The sequence below is a fragment of the Pseudonaja textilis genome, chromosome 8, assembly GCF_049901715.1.
Source record: "Pseudonaja textilis isolate UNSWEBS1 chromosome 8, rPseTex1.2, whole genome shotgun sequence".
In the NCBI taxonomy this organism is placed as follows: domain Eukaryota; kingdom Metazoa; phylum Chordata; class Lepidosauria; order Squamata; family Elapidae; genus Pseudonaja; species Pseudonaja textilis.
Window position 1 is genome coordinate 21,532,677 of NC_141997.1, and position 18,271 is coordinate 21,550,947.

An 18,271-nucleotide genomic window follows, 5' to 3' on the forward strand; every position below is an offset into this window, starting at 1 on the left:
GGGGGCAAGTTGCATCTCCAATCTACTCTTCTAAAAAAGTCAAGGACTAACTCACCCTCTTCTGTCTCTCCATAGATTAATATACAATTCTGTGGCCTCATTTCAGCGTGATAAGTGGTTTTCTTGTACATCCATCGGAAACATTATTGTTATATGCTGCTTTTTGAAGATGACGTTCATTGCATCAATAGCCTTTAGTGCATTGTCTCATTAACTATATGCATAAGAACACTTACACAAAGTTTTTGGATTTTTTTTCTCAGTTAGCTTCAGAAATTTTCCTGCATGAAAGTTGATTTAAAACTTGAAAAATGCCCTACTTCCTAATAAGAGCCAACATGAGAATGGTTTATATTTGCACCAGACTTTCTGTCACATACTTGTATGTGTGTTCTTCATCTTTGTATGCATTATAAATTTTTTTAAAAGATGCACATTTTTTATTGGAAATGGATTTACTGACATTACTGGGAAAGTAAAAGAGCATAGTACATACTCCTGGCTAGTATACAAAAAGTGACATTTTTAATTTTTTTTAGGTGGTGGAGCGGAATGAATAATATCTAAGAATTTATATGCAGGCAAATTTCTGATAAAATGGATCTTCTATTGAATGTTATTGTACATATGGTTTCCATAGTGATATTCATCACATCCATCCTTTAAATGTGAAACAAATACCCAAGTACCTTCCCTCAATAAAGGTAGATACACAACTCTGTGTGAGTGCCTCTAACTTGTGACATACAACTATCCTCAGGGTAAAACCTTTCCCTATTTTATAGATCATTTATTCATTTGCTTAAAAAAAAAGTTTAACAATTGCTAGGTTTGAAAGATGAAACTTCTAACTTTTTTTGAGGGGGTAGATTGCTTACCTCACACAAGCAGATTGCTTACCCTAAGGTAGGGGACAGTTCAGAAAAATTGCAGCCTTTCTTTGAAAAATCTGTTTTAGTATTTGTTCACATAGTGGGTGAAGGTGAAACTTGTCAGGCAGTGAAAAATGGAATCTGTGCTGGATGACCTGCAAGACGCGTTAAAAGGCTGTTCTTCACAGCAGTAAGATATATTATTGCCGCAACGCCATTATTCCGCTCCATCACTTTTAAACCTTGTTCCCATTATCTACAAGTTAAATATAACCCTATGTAAAAACAGGAAGGCCGGTACTAAGTTGCCCAGCTTAACAGCACATACTTAAGCATAATAGAGCACTTGTTACTGTATTTTATGGAACGGAAACTCCAAATGTAAAGACGTATTAAGGAAATATCTCAAAGTTATTAGGAAAGGATATTTACAATTACAGATTGCTTTATATTATGCTTTTATGAACATCTCAGGAAATGAAATAGCCCTCAGCTGTAGAAAGTAAAGAGGGAGGTAATTTTCCTTAATACGGGTGATAAAATTAATCTGATTGAAATCGCAGGCGATTATTTCACAGAATACTGAGTGGCAGTACAATCACTTACACCCTTTTATATATTTTTTTTAGTCAAAGCTCATGTAGATGAAAGCTAATTACAAAGTAGTGATGTGAAGCACTAAGGAAATAGTTTGTATAGCATAGAACAGGCACAGCTAATTGGGGTTTGTGATTACACAGATTGTTGTTAGGGAGAATTAACTACCAGCAGTCTCTCCTGCAATGCTTCTCATCAAGGAAAATAAAAATAGACACTAGATCTGTTATTTATCTAATTATGCCATGAATATTTTCACTCATATGGCTTGTTGTTCAAAAAACTTTCAGTCTCCATGCTGCTTGTGATCAAAGTATCCATATGAAGTTTTTGACGTTAGCTGTTCTTCCAATTACCTTGCCTAAATCGGATTGCCAAAGGTATTTTCATAGTTTCTTTTCTTTTGTGGTCTCTCTTTGGCTCCATCTCTCTCTTCCTTTGATTACATTATTAGTGTATCGTCAAGTAATGTCACTTCTGGAACAAATTTTCATTTAAGGAATTGTCACTGTCTTTTTTTTAAAAAAAAATACACTTTATTGATTTTACGATTAAAATAGACCAACAACACATACATAAATGCAAGAGAAAAAAAGAAAACAAGAAAAATAAAGAATAGAAAGAAAAAGATAGAAAACAATTAAAAACATTTTCATCTTCAACAGTTTGTGAGACCTTCTTTTTATCCTTATTTTATGCCATATACACAATTAATCCTTACATATATCTGTATATCACTACTATGATTCTATCATATCTTCTTTTGCCTTTTAGTGTGAAATCTATCTTTGGTCTATCCATTTGTACCAGCTGTCATAATATATTGAAGTGTTTTTATCTTTTAATGCCAAGGTTAATTTGTCCATTTCTGCACAACTTGAAATTTTTTGAATAATCATCTGTGATGGATCATGAGGCTGTTTCCATCATTGTGCAAAAGCCAATCTGGCCGCTGTCAAAATATGTATTATTATATATTTCACTTTTTTTGTTAGTTCTTTATCAAAGATCCCTGACAGAAAGGACTCTGGTTTAAATTCGATCTGTTCTCTTGTCATTTCCTCCAGCCAATTTCTAATTTTCTGCCAATATTTTTGAGCTTCTGTACAAGACCACCACATATGGAAGAAAGTTCCCTCTTTTTTTTTGCATTTCCAGCAGTTCGGACTCATATTGGGATGCATCTTCTCTAATTTCGAAGGAGGAAGGTGCCATCTATAAAACATTTTATAGGCATTTTCTTTGTACGCTATCCAATTTTGTGATTTTGTTATTTCTACCCCAGACCTTTTCCCATTCTGTTAAGGTGATACTACGTCCTATGTTCCTACTCCAGGCTATCATGTTCCCTTTAACAATTTCTTCCTCTAATTCTACCTCTAATAAATAATTATAAAATTTTGTTATATTTTTTTTGCCTGATCCTAATAAAATTTTATCTAATTGCTGGAGTTTATTATTAATTACAAATTCTTTCTTGTCCTGTTTGTATCTACTTTGAATTTGAAGATATGCCCACCGATCAATTTTTAATCCCTGATCTTGAAGGTCTTGCCACGATTTCAGATTTCCTTGTGTATCCAATAGGTCCTTATATTTAATCATTTTAGTAATATCCGGATTATTTGGGTGGGTCATTGCCTCCATTGTTGAGATCCAAATTGGTAGCTTTAAGTAGTGTTTTTTCCATATTTTCTTCCAATTAGTCAATAATGTATCTCTGATTAGGTGTCTGTGAAAATATTTCTGGCTAGTTTTCCCAATATCCCATAAAAAAGCATGCCATCCCCTCTATAAGTCATGGCCTTCTAAAAGTAATATTCTCTTATTGGTTAAATTCACCCATTCCTTCAACCATACCAAAGAGGCCACACTATAATACAACTCCCAGTTTGGAAGTGCCAGCCCTCCCCTGCTCTTTATATCCTGCATTGCCTTTAGGTTTATTCTAGGCTTTTTCCCTTGCCAGATGAATTTTGCAGTTATTTTGTTAAGTTCTTCAAAAACTTTTTGTGTACTTTAATTGGAATCGTCTGAAATATATAGAGGAATTTTGGAAGAATATTCATTTTAGGAATTGTCACTATCTTTTAATGGAGCATCAGTATGACATCATCTTTATCTCATTTGTAACTTTTATTACTGTGTTTCTCCAACAATAAGCCCCCCCAATTGGAAGACCCAGCATGTTTTCTAGGCATAAAATGAAATTAAGCCCCTCTCCCAAATTTAGGCCTAGTTTAAAACATGTGAAATTGGGGGGGGGGGGGAAGGCAAGGGGGAATTTGCCATTAGGAGTGCCCAGCGGGCAGCTATTCCTCACCATCAGCCACTCCTAACACCATGGTGGAGCACAGAGGGCTCCCTTACCTGGGTCAGCAGTGGCGGAAACCGTGGAAGTGTTTCAGTCACTTCTCGGGTGGGGGAGCCACCTCCGTAACTTCCACGGTTCCCGCCGCTGCTGCCACTGTTATTGGAGATGGCGCTTGTGAGAGCGGGACAGCTGCAGCTCGGCCTGGGTGCTTGGAATGCAGGAGCGGGCTGCGCACCAGGACTTTTGCCAACTTGCAGAGCCCGAGGCTGGAGCACCAAGCATAGCAGCAGCAGAGACGCTAGCTCGGCTCTTCTCATGCCCACCCAGCTGCTTGGGATTAAACCAAAATGCAGCACGCGGTGCTCCCAGGTACCTCAAAGTGTTTTTTTTCCTGTTGTTATGGGGACGGGGAAAAGCGGGAGCGACTCAGACACTGTTTTTGGAGATGGTGCTGGTGTGCGGGGGGAGAATCAATTCACCCCCAAAAGATGTCCTAGCCATTTTGGGGGCTCAAAAAAATAAGGCCCGGCCTTATTTTGTGAGAAACACGGTATTATTTTTGTAATTGTGGTGAAATCTAGCTTGATACTTATTAAAGCAGAATATTAAGCATGTTAAATGGAATATCTTGTTAATTCTACTTCGATCTGAATCGCTGTATAAATTGTAGACATTGTGGATGCTTCATCACTGGACATTTATAGTTAGTCACTTATCTGAAGTGGTATAGGGCCGTGATGGCGAACCTATGGCATGCGTGCCACAGGTGGCATGCAGAGCCATTTGTGCTGGCACGTGAGCCACAGGCAAACTTACCTCACTGTGCATGTGCGCACCTCACAGCTGATATTCGGTCTCCCAGGGACTCGAGGAAAGCTTTTGCAGGCTGAAAAATAGGCCTGTTTCATCACTTCCTATATTTCTGGAAATACCGGAAGTGACAAAACGGGTCCACTTTTCAGCCTGCAAAGGCTACAGAAGCTTTCCTCAAGCCTCTGGGAGGCCAAAAAAAGGCCTCACACGGGCTGGAAATCAGCTGGCAGGCACAGTGCAGGTAAGGGGGTGGTGGGGGGAGGATTGCATACACATGCGCAGGGGGCAGGGGGGGCATGCACATTGCCTTCTGGGTGCTGGCACATGAGCACGCATGCACAAGTGCATGCACAAATTTTGGCACAGGAGCCCAAAAAGGTTAGCCACCACTGGTATAGGGTCTCCTGCTTGAGCAGGGGATTGGACTAGAAGACATCAAAGGTCCCGCCAGCTCTTTTCTTATTGAAATATTAAAATAATAGATCAACAATTTGGTTGATTAACATATGCCAAGCATTATTTTAAAATATTTTTGAGAAGATGTGGTATATTTTGACATTGGTAGAGATGTTCCTGGTTAAACATTTCCATTCATAAGCAGATTATATTCACAATATTCTTGCTTTCATTAATATAAAGGGTTTTTTTTAATAAAAAAATACAATGTTAACCAAAAAATATGAGGTATAGGCAAAAAACAATTAAACATTGGGGTAAAATCATTCAAGAAATTAATTACAGTTTACTTTACTGTAGGTGGGGAAAAAACACATTAAAAGAACTTTTATCTCATTGAAATTGTCAGCAAATTTTAAGCTGATTAGAATGAAACATCTTTTTAGTAAACATACTTTGGAAATTGCTGTAAAGTTGCCAGTCACTGCACAGTAAATCCTACTCAATTTTTTGTCATAGGAATGAGATATTATGAGACTAAAGGGAGTGAAACAGAATATTAAATGTCATGTGAACCCTAATTATAATTTTATTTTCAATCATTATGCAATTATTCCAATGTACTAATAACCTTATTATTTCTTTGAACACATTAATTGACCATGGATCCTTAAGTTGCCAAAATGATTGGGGAGAAGGGATCTGAGAAAATCCTAAATTTTGTAAAAATACAATCGAGCTAGGCCTACAGAAAAATAACTTCAATCTAATGTATTGTGGCCTGAAGAATAGAATGGTGCAAAAAAGTAATTAAGAAATTTCTTGATGGGTACATACAAGATGACAAAAATAAGAACATAGAAAGAAAGTATGGTTGAATCCTAAACATCAGCATGTCATAGAATTACTATTGAGTTTCCCATCCAAATAAAAGTGTATAAAATATAGCACTGAGATTGCAGACTGTTCTCACTCAGAAGGTCCCACTTTCAAAATTTCACTTAAAAAGAGTAAAGCAAACTATAATCTGAAAGACTTCTGGTTGATTCATAAAGAAAATATATTAAGTGAAATATTGACTGCTTGCTTGGCAAGATGAATAGTCTGATCTGGTTCCAAGCAACTTTGCCTAATTAAGTATACAAATGAAACATTATTGTAATACTTTTATAGTGATATTTGTTAGCAAAGACACTGACAAGGAACTAATTTTAGTATTTGCTTATGCTTAATAAAAGCAGAATTGTAAAACTTGATTTTCCACACTCAGCAAAAAAAATAATAATAATAATCCAATTTTATTGGAAATTCACTGTGTGTCTTATGCTGCCGTATGGAACAAGTAAATAAATGGAGGCCTGAGACCATATTTGGGATTTCCAATGTACACTTCACTTGACAGTTAATGAAAATGAAATGTTTCATAGATTACAAGTGTTTAAATTCTGTTATATAGACAACAAAAAATAATAGTATAACAGCATCTTATTACCAGTGGCCCTTCACATTGCCCTATTTAATGTACTTTGTTCCTTTTAAACTGACACCACAAAGACAGACAAAATCTCTCACTCCCCCCAAATTTGCTGTTACAGTCAAGCTGAAATTGAACTTGTGTGTGAGATACACTTCTTAACATATCCTTATCACAGGGCTTCTTCTGTCTTATTTCAGGGAATTCCCTAGTCAGAGGGCTGAATTTTGTTCAGGCTAAAGTATCTTTTAGTAGAGCATCATAAAAACATCTTATGGTGTATGCGCAAATTCTCTTTGGGAAGCAGAAACGGGCAACAGAGTGGCCGGCATGAGGGAAGGAGAAGGCCACTTCCTCTCTTTCTCCTTCCTGCTCCTCCCCCTTCCTTTGTGCTGACTGCTCCATTTCCCGTTTCTCCATTGCAGTGCAGCACCCAGGATCCTCTTTGATAGCGGGAGGGGGATAATTTAACAACCGGTTTGCCCAGGGTCAGGTTGGCCATTGTAGCAGGCTCATCCCACATGTGTGGTGGAGCTGAAGGACGGGGATGGGCTACACTTTCCACAACAGCCAACCTGAGCCTTGGCGAGCTGATTGTTAAATTATTTGAATCCCGCAACTGCGATAAATGATAAATAGACATAAATGGTTAACTTACCATGACGCACTAGAATTTTCTCAAGGTGATTGTAAAATGAAATGAAGAAAAGTTCTAATAAGAGGATATTAACATCAATGGATTTTCATATGCACAGGAAGATTTCTTATTACCAGGAAGATTTAAAGTGGACTTTAAAACAAGACTGTGTTTGAAATAGATTTATGTACTATTAATGATCATGTTATTACTAAAATGTATAAACTTGTTGAAAGATGAAATAGAAGAAGAAATGAAGGAATACATGATAAAATGGGGTAACACACTTAAGTACAATGTGAATGAAATACTGTATCATGGGTATTTATCACCACAGAAACTGTCTAGAACAGGAGTGTCAAATTTAATTTCATTGAGAGCTGGATCAGCATTGCAATTGCCCTCAAACAGCCAGATAGGTATGTCTGGGTAGGCATGTCTGGGTGATCATGTGACCAGGTGGACATAGCCAACTTGACCAGGCCAGCTTGACATTGCTCATGTCAAGGGGTCAGACAAGGCTGGGAGGGGTGATCCGGAGGTCTCTAACAGAGGAAGGAGAGATCAGAGCGACCGCCAAAGCCTACTGCCCCATGCCATCCTGCACCTTATCCTGCCTGCTTCACTACGAGAGCTCGAGGGCCTCCACAGGTAACAGACACACTTGTCCATCAGTGTATCATTACTCCCCATTCTGCTCTCCTGCCTCACACAGTTTCTGATGCTGGGGCCCCTGATGGGGCATTGGTGCTTGCATGAGGCTGGAGAGGGTGCTTGTTGGTCTAAGGGTACAGGAGTGGGGTGGGGGGACAGTTATGTTTGGTTTTAGGCTGGAATCCAGGTAGAGAGGCAACGGCATTGTGGAGAGATCAAAATGGGAAGCCCTCACGCACTTCTGCCTACCCATTGCCCTCGGCAGCTTCTATTTTCATTCCTCCTCCCCACTGCACTTCATGTAGTTTGGCTGCCCCTTTCACTGTGCCCCAGTACTTTTGGACCCCCTGGAAACCCTTCCCAACTATGTGCAAGCACTGATGCCCTGCCAGCCCCTCCGGCATCAGAAACAGCCATGCACAAGCAGCTTCTTTTTTTTTTTTTACCTCCCCAGGCATTCTTCCCAACCCCACTAGGGGGTGTCCTGGCATACTTAGCTCCTCCTTAAGGCTGTTGTGGGTGCTGCTGTAAAGTGAGGCAAGGTGAAGAGGTGAGGCTGAGAACAGAGGAGAGATACGGTGCAAGGCCAATGAGCATAGCCAATCTCTGTGCACTTGCCCACCTCCTGTGTGTGTGTCCGCTAGGATGGGATGGGATGGGCCAAGGCAATGTGGGCTGGCCTCTTGCAGTTTTCAGGATGGCCCTGCGGGCTGGATCTGACCACATCATGGGCTGGTATTCTGATCAATGCTTCCTGAGACAGTAACCATCACACGGTGTTCCCAAAAACCTTGTTTTTAATTTCAATGGCTGTGAATTATATGCATTCACAGCCCGTAATGAGTCCCAAACAGTTTATGAATAGTCCAACAGAAGTCTGCCATAGTCTTTCAGGATAAAGCTGATAAGCACCCACATTTATCTCCCTTGAAATGCTGCTAACGACTAAATTGCCAATTAGTTGTACAAGGAAAAATGGAGCACAAAGTCAACATGGAACTTCAGAGTTTAAACCAACCAGAATGATCAAAGTTGCTTCCTGCAAAGGCTCATGTCCCTTTGCTCCTCCTTTATGTCTTATGGGAAGGGGCAATCATCTCCAAGCCTTACTCCCAAGTCACCCCTTTTGTCTTAACTGTTCTTGCTTTCTGGCAGCTCTGCACAAGTGCACACTGGGAACAGGCTCCCCCTGTTCCTCTGCCTTGCTGATGTCAGATTCTAGAGGTTCCAGAGTCAGCACATAACTCTCAGATAGGCCCTTACCCCATCTCTGTGTTGGATGCAGATCCCTCATCCAAGTCCTCCCCAGACTCTAGGACTGTCTGACTCTACTTCCAGCTCCGCGGGCTTCTGGCAGACCACAACAGCCAGATCTGGCCTGTGGGCCTTGACTTTGACACCCCTTGTCTAGAATATACAAATGCACTTTGAATCTTTGCTCTAAATGTGAACAACATAAAAGGACATTTTACCATGTTTGGTGGACATTCAAAAAAGCTAAAAGAATTTGAACACAAATACATACATCAATCCAGAAAATTTTTAACAACTGAAACCAGAGACTTTTCTTTTGGACTAATGGAAAGAAAACTAAAAAGAAATGTCATGGAAATTTTTATATATGGTAAATGTCCTCCCTTCCCCTCCTCTCTCCTTCCCTCTCCTTCCCTATTCCTGCATGTTTAAGTAGCCACTGAAATAGGTCATGTGATCAGGTCAGTGAAAATGCATTTTCAGTTCTTGAACGAGGTTTCCATTTCTTTTGGCAACCCATTATTAATTCAATGCTGTGATACAACTTTGACTAGCATAGTCTTCAGCACACTTGGCAGTTTGTAACTGACTATTTACAAAATAGATAAGTGCACAATTAGATTAAAATCCTGTTAGTTTTGCCTCTCACAGTACTGCTTTTCTAAGTCTCCCAGGGTTTTAATTGATATATTTCACTTAACAACTACATAGAGCTCTCTGGTAGACCAACAAAACATGGCATTTTTCTGACAGTGCCTGAGATTCAGAAGCCAGCCTCCTCTTTATTTCACCTAACACATATTCACACAGACATAGTCATTCAGAGCTGCAAAATATTAGTTTGGCTGCAATCTGAAATTTTCAGAGACTATGACATTTATAATTTAGATTCGCTTTTAAAATGTCTCACTTCCATCTTATCAGAAGAAAGTAGACACAAATACTATAATTTATTTTTAATTTAGAATGCACTGCAGCAAAGTAAAAAGGCAGAATCTTTAATCTAGTTCTGGGACAGCCAAAACTTTGTTCATCTACAAAGCTGTGACCTCTATGCGAGTTCTCTTCTAGCCAGAAGTGTACATGTAGTTATATAAGCACAAGGCATTAATGCAATAATATTTTAAAAGATAATAAAGGAACTCTTAAAAGTACAATTATAAATATTATAGGAAATAGAGAAAAATATAGGAGGAGGAAAAACAGTTCAACAGTGATCTTTGTACATAAAAATAGTAATTTATCCAGGGATCAAATCTAACTCCCATTGAGATTTCATGAGATAAATTACTATATAAATACTGTATATCTATCATAAATTTGAAGGTTAAGATATTATATTTCTGAAAAAATACTTTAAAATTTAATGTATAATTTCATGTTACAAAGAAAACATGCTGTAGTCAAAACGTTTGGCCATAGATGACATCATATACCTATCATTTCTCTCTCTCATCTATTTATCTCAGATAATATAGTGGACACTTCTGGAATCATTCTTTTTCTATTTACTACAAAGTAACAATCTTTGAATTTTGGATCTTGAAACCACATTTATAATGTAATATCACTTTTTGTAATTTTGTGATGTAGCTCTTTGAACAATAATATTGATATACCAATTATTTTAAATGCACCAATCTGTAAACTGGAATAGATAGTTAAATTATTTACCAATAACTTTAATTTCAGTGTCATTTGAAATTAGGGTTTTCTGTATTATAATGTTAAGAAGTGTTATAGTTTGTGCCTTACATAAACATATCAGACAATAACTCTTGCCATTTGTATTGCTTACTAAATTGTACAGCATGGCTATATGAGAATCCATTTCATCCATTTGTTGAAGTTTAGTTTAACTCCCTGAAACCATTGCCCGAGAAAACTGGTTGTTCTTAAGATACTGCAAGACTTCTTTTATTTGATACAATGCCACACCTAACAATGCAGTTAAAAAAAAAAACATTTAGGTCATAATACATTGCTTAATCAGCTACCAATGCTACTCTTATGTCAAGAATATGAAGTGTGAAATTAGATCTGGAGAGTAGGTTTTCCAGCTAAGGCGTGTTTTCTAGAAATGTCCAGCAGGGGAAGCTCTTAGCACACAAGTGTGCAAAGTGTGGTCACTGTTATTTAACAGACAAGAAAAGTTTAGTGAAGCAGAGTAGACAAAAGGCAAAAGAATAAAATAACAAGCCAAGAATTTTGCTTGCAATTAATTAGAATATATATCATATCTCTACCATGTTCTATTACTGTTATTATTGCTAAGAAAATAGACCTCAAGCCTCTGAAGGCCAACATACTCTTATTCCAGTGATAAGAGCCAGCTTTTTACCACACTGAACTTGTGGTAGCAGAGGAACAATTGTTGTATTCACAAATTCTTCTGTGAGAATCGTAGGTTTTTTTTTTTTAACTCCTGTTCACCTTGGGATTGGGGAGAAGAAATCCCATTTTCATAAATGATAAATTCAGTGTCTGTAGGAAGGCAGTCACCTAATTGGACACTGAAGCAGAAGAAAGCTTTGCAAATGGTATACAATTTTCAAAGTGTTCTAAGCCTTAGGCAAAAGCCTTTCAACTGTGTCTAAAACTGAATGATAAAATATGTTGTACAAATTATCTGTGAACAGGAAACATGTGGTAGTAGCTGGGGACCGAAATGTAACACTTGTAAAGAAATGGGAACTGCCAGTCATGTGTATACTTTCTTTCCCTTTCCTTTTGGTTACCCATTCTGTCTTTTCCATTTTCAATGCAACCCAGCATTAGCTTTTTTGATAATAAGGTATTTATCCAATTATGCAGAACCAATGGTTGCTTTTGAATTATGAAAAGGAAGAATGAAAAGAAGTAATAAAGCATAAAAAGAGGCACTCAGTCTAGCAGCTCACAGTCCTATAGTGTCCCTTTCTCAGCAGTATTTTGATTTGGGATATTGGGATAAAAAGACAGGCAGCTATAGAAATCTTGGCTGAGACACCAGCCCACAACACTGAAGACCAAAGTAATGAAAAGTTTGAAGAAGCTTTCTTGAGTTCCCTCCCCACCCCAGGGAAGGAACAGAGAATAATAAAGTGCAATTGCTGTTCAACAAGAATCTGAAAAGCTCTTATTTGAAAAGATTGTTTCTGTTCTTTTATAAAATTCTCATCAGTAATGGCGTATCGTTTCATAGCTCGTTTTTAAAAGATGTAATCTTCATCATCAATACCAACCACTGTGCACTGTGGTCTTCATTGATGGATTTTTTGATAGTTCCTTTTAAAAAAAGTTTGAAGAGACAGAATAAAATTTTGTATTGGTACCAAAAATAAAAACTTTTTATCAAGTATCAAAAGAAAGCAGGAGGAGGATAAGAATTTTCTGAAAACAAGATAAAACTCAAGACTAATAGATTTGGGGTACAAACTTTGAACCTAGTTCTCTAACCTGATTTTTCCAGATATGTTGGCTTGAAAAATTGTGAGAGCTGAATTGCCTATGCAGATCATCATGTTGGGGAAGGCTACTAATAAACTATCAAAGACAAAAGCCTAATTAGATCCAATGGAGTTAAACGAGATGTGGCTGCTTTGAAAGTTTCATGAAAGAGATGCTTTAATGAATATCAGAGCAGTGCAGGGCTTGTGCAAAATGCAAAGCTTTTCTTTTTTAATTATTTTTGAAATGGGCACAATCAGTCTGTGCCAGAGAAATGGCACTTCCCTTTCTAATTTGGTAGGGCCAAGATTCTATTCTCTCACATAGAAAGGACACTTAAATCATCTTCATCAATTTTTTGATACAAAAAAGGGAGTCCGTAATAAGGACTTACTCTTGATTATGCACTTAATTTTATCTCAACTACAGAAATTATTAAATTGTCTTAAGCACCATTTCACTCATAATTGGTAATTTCACTGCTGTCTTTGCAGGAAGGATAAGCCTTTTGATATCACATTGATATGAAGTTGGAAACATTATGGAGAGGAAAGAAAGGTAAGTAAGAATATGGAATTTGGTGGAATTGCCCCTTTCTTTTAAAGAAAGCAACTCTCAGTAGCATAAACAATGATGGCAATTAAATAATTCTCCAAGAAACATATTGTATTAGTACAATACTGAACTGAATAAAACTGAGCTGATTCTTATTTCTGGTGAGACTGAAAGTTAATGAAACAGCATTCAAAGAAACCAAGTTTCCTTCTAGTCCAAACTTATGACATATCACATCTTATTTAAAATAAGGCAAACATTATTTAGATAATAATGAAAATAATGCAAGGAAAAAGAAACATTGAGGCCACCAGGGTTTTCTTCTTTTGTTCCACATCAAATATTCTCTTATTCCTATTATTGGTTTTGCAGTGGAAACTAGTTTACAAAATTCTATGCTGCTTTGTTTCTAACTAGTGTTAAAGATGTTTTGAAACACACTTTCCTTATTTTCCCTTCCCTTATTTAACTTTTCTTATTTTCCCAGCATCTATCACCATTTTTCATGATGAATTATCTCCTTCTGTGATCTATCCATTAGTTTTATCAATTGTTGCAACAGTGGGAATAACCTTATTCTTTGAATTGTCTCTTTTCCCAAAATTTTATATATACAATATGTACAACCAAAGCATTACATTATCTGTCTCAAGGCTCCATCTCTGATTGCACACAGAAGAATATTAGGCCAGTTCTACCTTAAAGTTCAGGAAGGAAAAGGAGAAGGAGGGAGAGAAAGGAGAGGAGGAGGAAGAGGAGGAGAAGACACATCCACCAACTTTTTTCATTAATCTGAGGCACTTAATCCTTCATTATAAATATGTTTCTCTCCCAGTGAACGGTCACTTCTCACTCATAACTTGTGAGCTTGGACTCTATTCATTTAGCAATAGCAATAGAATTTAGACTTATATACTGCCCCATAGCACTTTACAGCACTCTGTAATCGTAATAGTGATGAGACTCCAAGATAAATGTTGAGTGGTAGGGATTTTTCTTTTTCCTGCCAATGATCTACTGATTTTGCTGCCAAAGTTGGTGCTCAGGCAGTGCTGCTCCCTGAATTTGAATGGGAATACTCAGGAATAACACAAAACAGCTTTGGATGTGGACCAAGATGAGAAGGGGAGTCTGGAAGATTCCAGTTCTCTGTGGGAACGAAGGAAAGTCACTGGGCATCCACCTTCTGTTTTTTTAAGCAAGCCTGAGTTTTAACTTTCTTTTTTAAAAAAAAATTATTGCATTACTTGGTTTTTTGGGTTTTAAAAGTTGAATGGCTGCTGAATGATGATTTACTTTAACCTCTGCTGAATTTCATCTGTTTCCCCACCTTTCGATGTTTTGAATAACGTTTGCTTTTTCATATGGAAACCTGGTGTGTTCTTAGACATTGAAATGCTTCCCTTTGATTTACATTAGTACTGGACTTTTACCACAGGGTTTTTGCATTTGATTAATTTGCAAAATATTTAGAGCTTATTATTTTTCTTTTAACTTTGAATCAACATATCCAGAAAATATCTTCCCTGTTCTTTTAAATTATTTATTTTTTTAGTTGAAAGCTTCTTTAAAAAGTTTGATGAAATGATAATGGCTATGGAAAGTATTGTAGTTCCAAATAAATCAGATTCACAAAATTTTATATTTTTAGCTAGACCTCTTCCCTTCCCTTCCCTTCCCTTCCCTTCCCTTCCCTTCCCTTCTCTTTTTCCTTTTCATCACATTCAAAATTCATTAATTATACCCAGTTTCTTTCCAGAATCCTTTCCATCACTGTTTCAAATGCTTCCAATTTTCTTCCTTTCATTTTTCTATTTATTTATGTTAGGAATGTAAGTCACCTAACAGTTATTTGGGTTGGAAAATATATAAACCAGGATAGACATTTTAATACTGTCTCTTTAAGGAAATGCTAAAAGTGTAATTGGGTGTGGTTCCTCAAACGGCCATAAGATGGAGCCAGAAACCTGGGTTGTTTAGTTCCTGTTCTGGTGATTCTGGAGAGGGTTGCTGTTCCTCCAATTTTTCCCTATTGACTGTTGATTTGACGTAAGTCTGTTACTGAACTGTTTGTTTTTGATACTGGACTTTGTTATTTGGATTATCCCTGAACGGAATACTGACTGCTTTACCTGTGAATGACTTGGACTGCTTATCTTGGACTGTGCTTATACATTTATTGGAAGTAAAAACCTACATTTATTGTACAGTTTATCTGTGTGCTGTGTGTGTATTATTCAACATTACTCTCACTACGTCTCCCTGTATGCGCTCATTCTCCTAACGAGGAATTACCTCAACAATTTATAGGATTTAATGTTTTTCTTTTTAAAACCAATTCCCTCTGTTATGAAATTATTCTATTAGAAACTTGTATTGCCTTATTTTATTTTTGAGATATTTTATATATTATCATATCATTTGCAATGCATATATATTCTATATGATTAATGTGTTTATATATTTATTTTGAAGTTATACTCTTAAAAAACAAAACAAAAAACATTTTTTTTCACATTTCTTGCTATTTTCAAACTCTTATGTGTTCAGCAGACCTTTTCAACTAGCCATATACAACTAGTGAAGTCCCTTTCATTCTTTTAATCCTTGGTCTATATTTGCTTTATATTATTGATAACTATAAACACCAACATTGGAAACTTTTATTAATTGTGCTTCTTATTCAACAACACACATTCTTGTTGTTAAACATCATAGTTTCAGTGTTTTATCTCTCTATATTTAGATTAATTCTCTGGAAGATAATAAACACATTGTTCCAGCAAAAGTTGTCAAAGGCCTTTTCTAGATTTAGAAGAAGCCACACAATATTTATTCTTTCTCTTGATATGCTGATCATTACGATAGCTTCACTTCTTATTCTTTGTTTCATAATACCATAATAAACTGTTAAAATAATTCTTCAAATTTTCTAAAAACTGATGAAGAAACAAATATGTGCTTTTGAATTTATGTTCTTTCATTTGTTTGAATTATCTATTATATTACCAGTATTATATAGTATATATTTTATTTTAAACGATCTATAGTATTCCTCTAGTTGCATTCCAAAGGATGTAGTTAAAATATAAATACTGTAACTTTTGTATGAGCTTCAAAAGAAAGAAGCTTTTTAAAACTGCAATATCAAAGAATTACAGCTTAAATCGTATTTAAAAATTAAATAAATATATATTAACTTGCACTTGAGAGCAACTGACATCAAATTTTCTGAAGGGGGCAAATTTAAATTGATGTGTCACTCCAACAAAGATCTTCTGCATATTTTTTTTGGCACTTGGTTTAAGAATAAGGAGAACTAATTTTCTAATAATACCTGGTCCATTGGCTAAAGGACAAAACTGGACACAACTGAGTTCTGGAGTTTCGCCAATGAAAACAATAGCTGTTAAATCCTGTCTTTAGTAACTTTGCCTTGCTATTATCTATCCATGATTGTGGCTTTATCTTCTTTGCATTTCAACCTAAAAAGATCATAGGTCGTTTTCAAACTGCTTTGAATTATATGTGGAGTAAAAAGGATTGCATGAAAATCACTTTAAAAAGTTTTCTCAGTGATATTCATCTGATTTACATGCTAACATGTAACAGCCTTACAAAGTTATGGCTCTAAAATGAGACACTGAGTATTTTATTTGCAAAATGTTCCCTTTATAAATTGTAGCATTAAAATATATACCTATATTTGGGAAATGAATTTGCCTGATAATTAACAACTGAGGAGACAAGGAAAAGTTAGACACTGAAATGACATGGGAGGCTATGCCAAGTGTCAGACCTTGTTCTTTCTGTTTCCAACTGTTGCTGGATAACTGAACAGTTAATTTGCTGCCTATTTTTTCTCTCTTTTTAAAATTTAGTCTCTAACTCAACAGACCTAGAAGTGGGAACATCCATTTGCTTGAGGACCAAACACGAGCAACATTACCTGAAGGCAATGATTTATTGCATTTCTCAAGACTACAAATTCTTTGTCCAAGGTCTTTGATGAATGTGTATGAGAATAAACACATTTGCAAAAATCAGGATTGCTTCATTAATTATTTGTGAGGCTTTTTTTAAAGGGGGGAGGCTCTATTCGCAATGAATATTATTTGCAGTGCATAATTCAGCCAGCTCTAATTATTTAACACCTGTAGAAAAGATAGAGACAAATAGATATTCAGATATAGAAGTTGCCTCTTTTCCTGCTAACAATGAGAAATCCACAAAGTCAAAGAGGGGGAAAGGCTCTCCCTTAAAATTAACTGGCAGCTAGTTTGTCTGCTGGGGATATGATTTCATTAGTGGTAATCTTTGATTTACAGACACTCATTCAGTGCCCTTTCAAAATTATGATGGCACTGAAAGAAAAGACTTATGTCCTGTGCCCAAAGCAACAGTTGTTGCAACATCCCCATGATCACATGATTACAATTAGGGTGATTGACAGCCTGCTTACACTCATGCCCCTTCAAGATCAGCTCTAGCACACCTGCAGCCACTAAGAAATGTCATCTTGGGCCATTATCCAAGGAATTGTGCATTGGAGAATGGCACAATTGTCTCTGCTGCTAAATGCTCTCCAGGATCTGCCGTATGAGGCTCTCATTTGGCTGTTTCTCTCCAGCTGCCAAGAGGCCCACCAAGCTTATCTAAAGCAGTTCCTGTTTGTGTCAGGCCTTCTTTTCCAAAGCCACTTTGCAACCGTTTTCTAAGTCTTGCACCATGGGGGAAAGAGACCTCCAGAGCACTATGAGAATGCAGCCTGTTCTTGAGGTGCTGGGACTGCTGAAGGCCTTCTTCTTCAGGCCACATGAGTGCTGCCCTGGGATGGCTGAGGGACTCCAGAAACCCCCAATTTGCATGTAGCTTTGCTGGTGCTCCCAACCCCCTGAGGTATTGACTCACTTTTTACCTGGGATTCAAGCTGCTTAATGACCTGCAAGATTGCTTAACAAACAGAAACAGCAGTCTCAGGATTGGGGCTCTTGAGTGAAGCAGTCACATGATATGTCACTTAAGGGCTGTTTCACTCAACAACTGATATTCTGGCCCCAATTGTGGTCAGAAGTCAAGAACTACTTGTATGGCAACCACATATCCATGCAAGCACTAGATGGCAGCAGATGATTTGAGCAAGAGATGAACTTGTTGCCACCTGATAAATACTGAATTTTTACGCCTACATATGGACATTGTACATGATCGACTGAAATGTCCTTCTCTATTTTTGTACACAGCACATTTTGAAATTTGCTCTACATTTTATTGTG

The 18,271-nt window shown here is 37.0% G+C and overlaps 1 long non-coding RNA gene across 3 annotated transcripts in view; it reads left to right on the forward strand.

The window, feature by feature from the left end:
- Positions 1-17,041, forward strand: part of LOC113440844 (uncharacterized) — a 56,507-nt gene extending 39,466 nt beyond the window's left edge. For all 3 annotated transcript variants that reach the window (XR_015744572.1, XR_015744571.1, XR_015744570.1), the window contains 2 exons: positions 12,935-12,998; positions 16,877-17,041. This is a non-coding gene — a long non-coding RNA (uncharacterized LOC113440844). The remainder of the gene's footprint in view (positions 1-12,934; positions 12,999-16,876) is intronic.
- Positions 17,042-18,271: the final 1,230 nt, after the last annotated feature.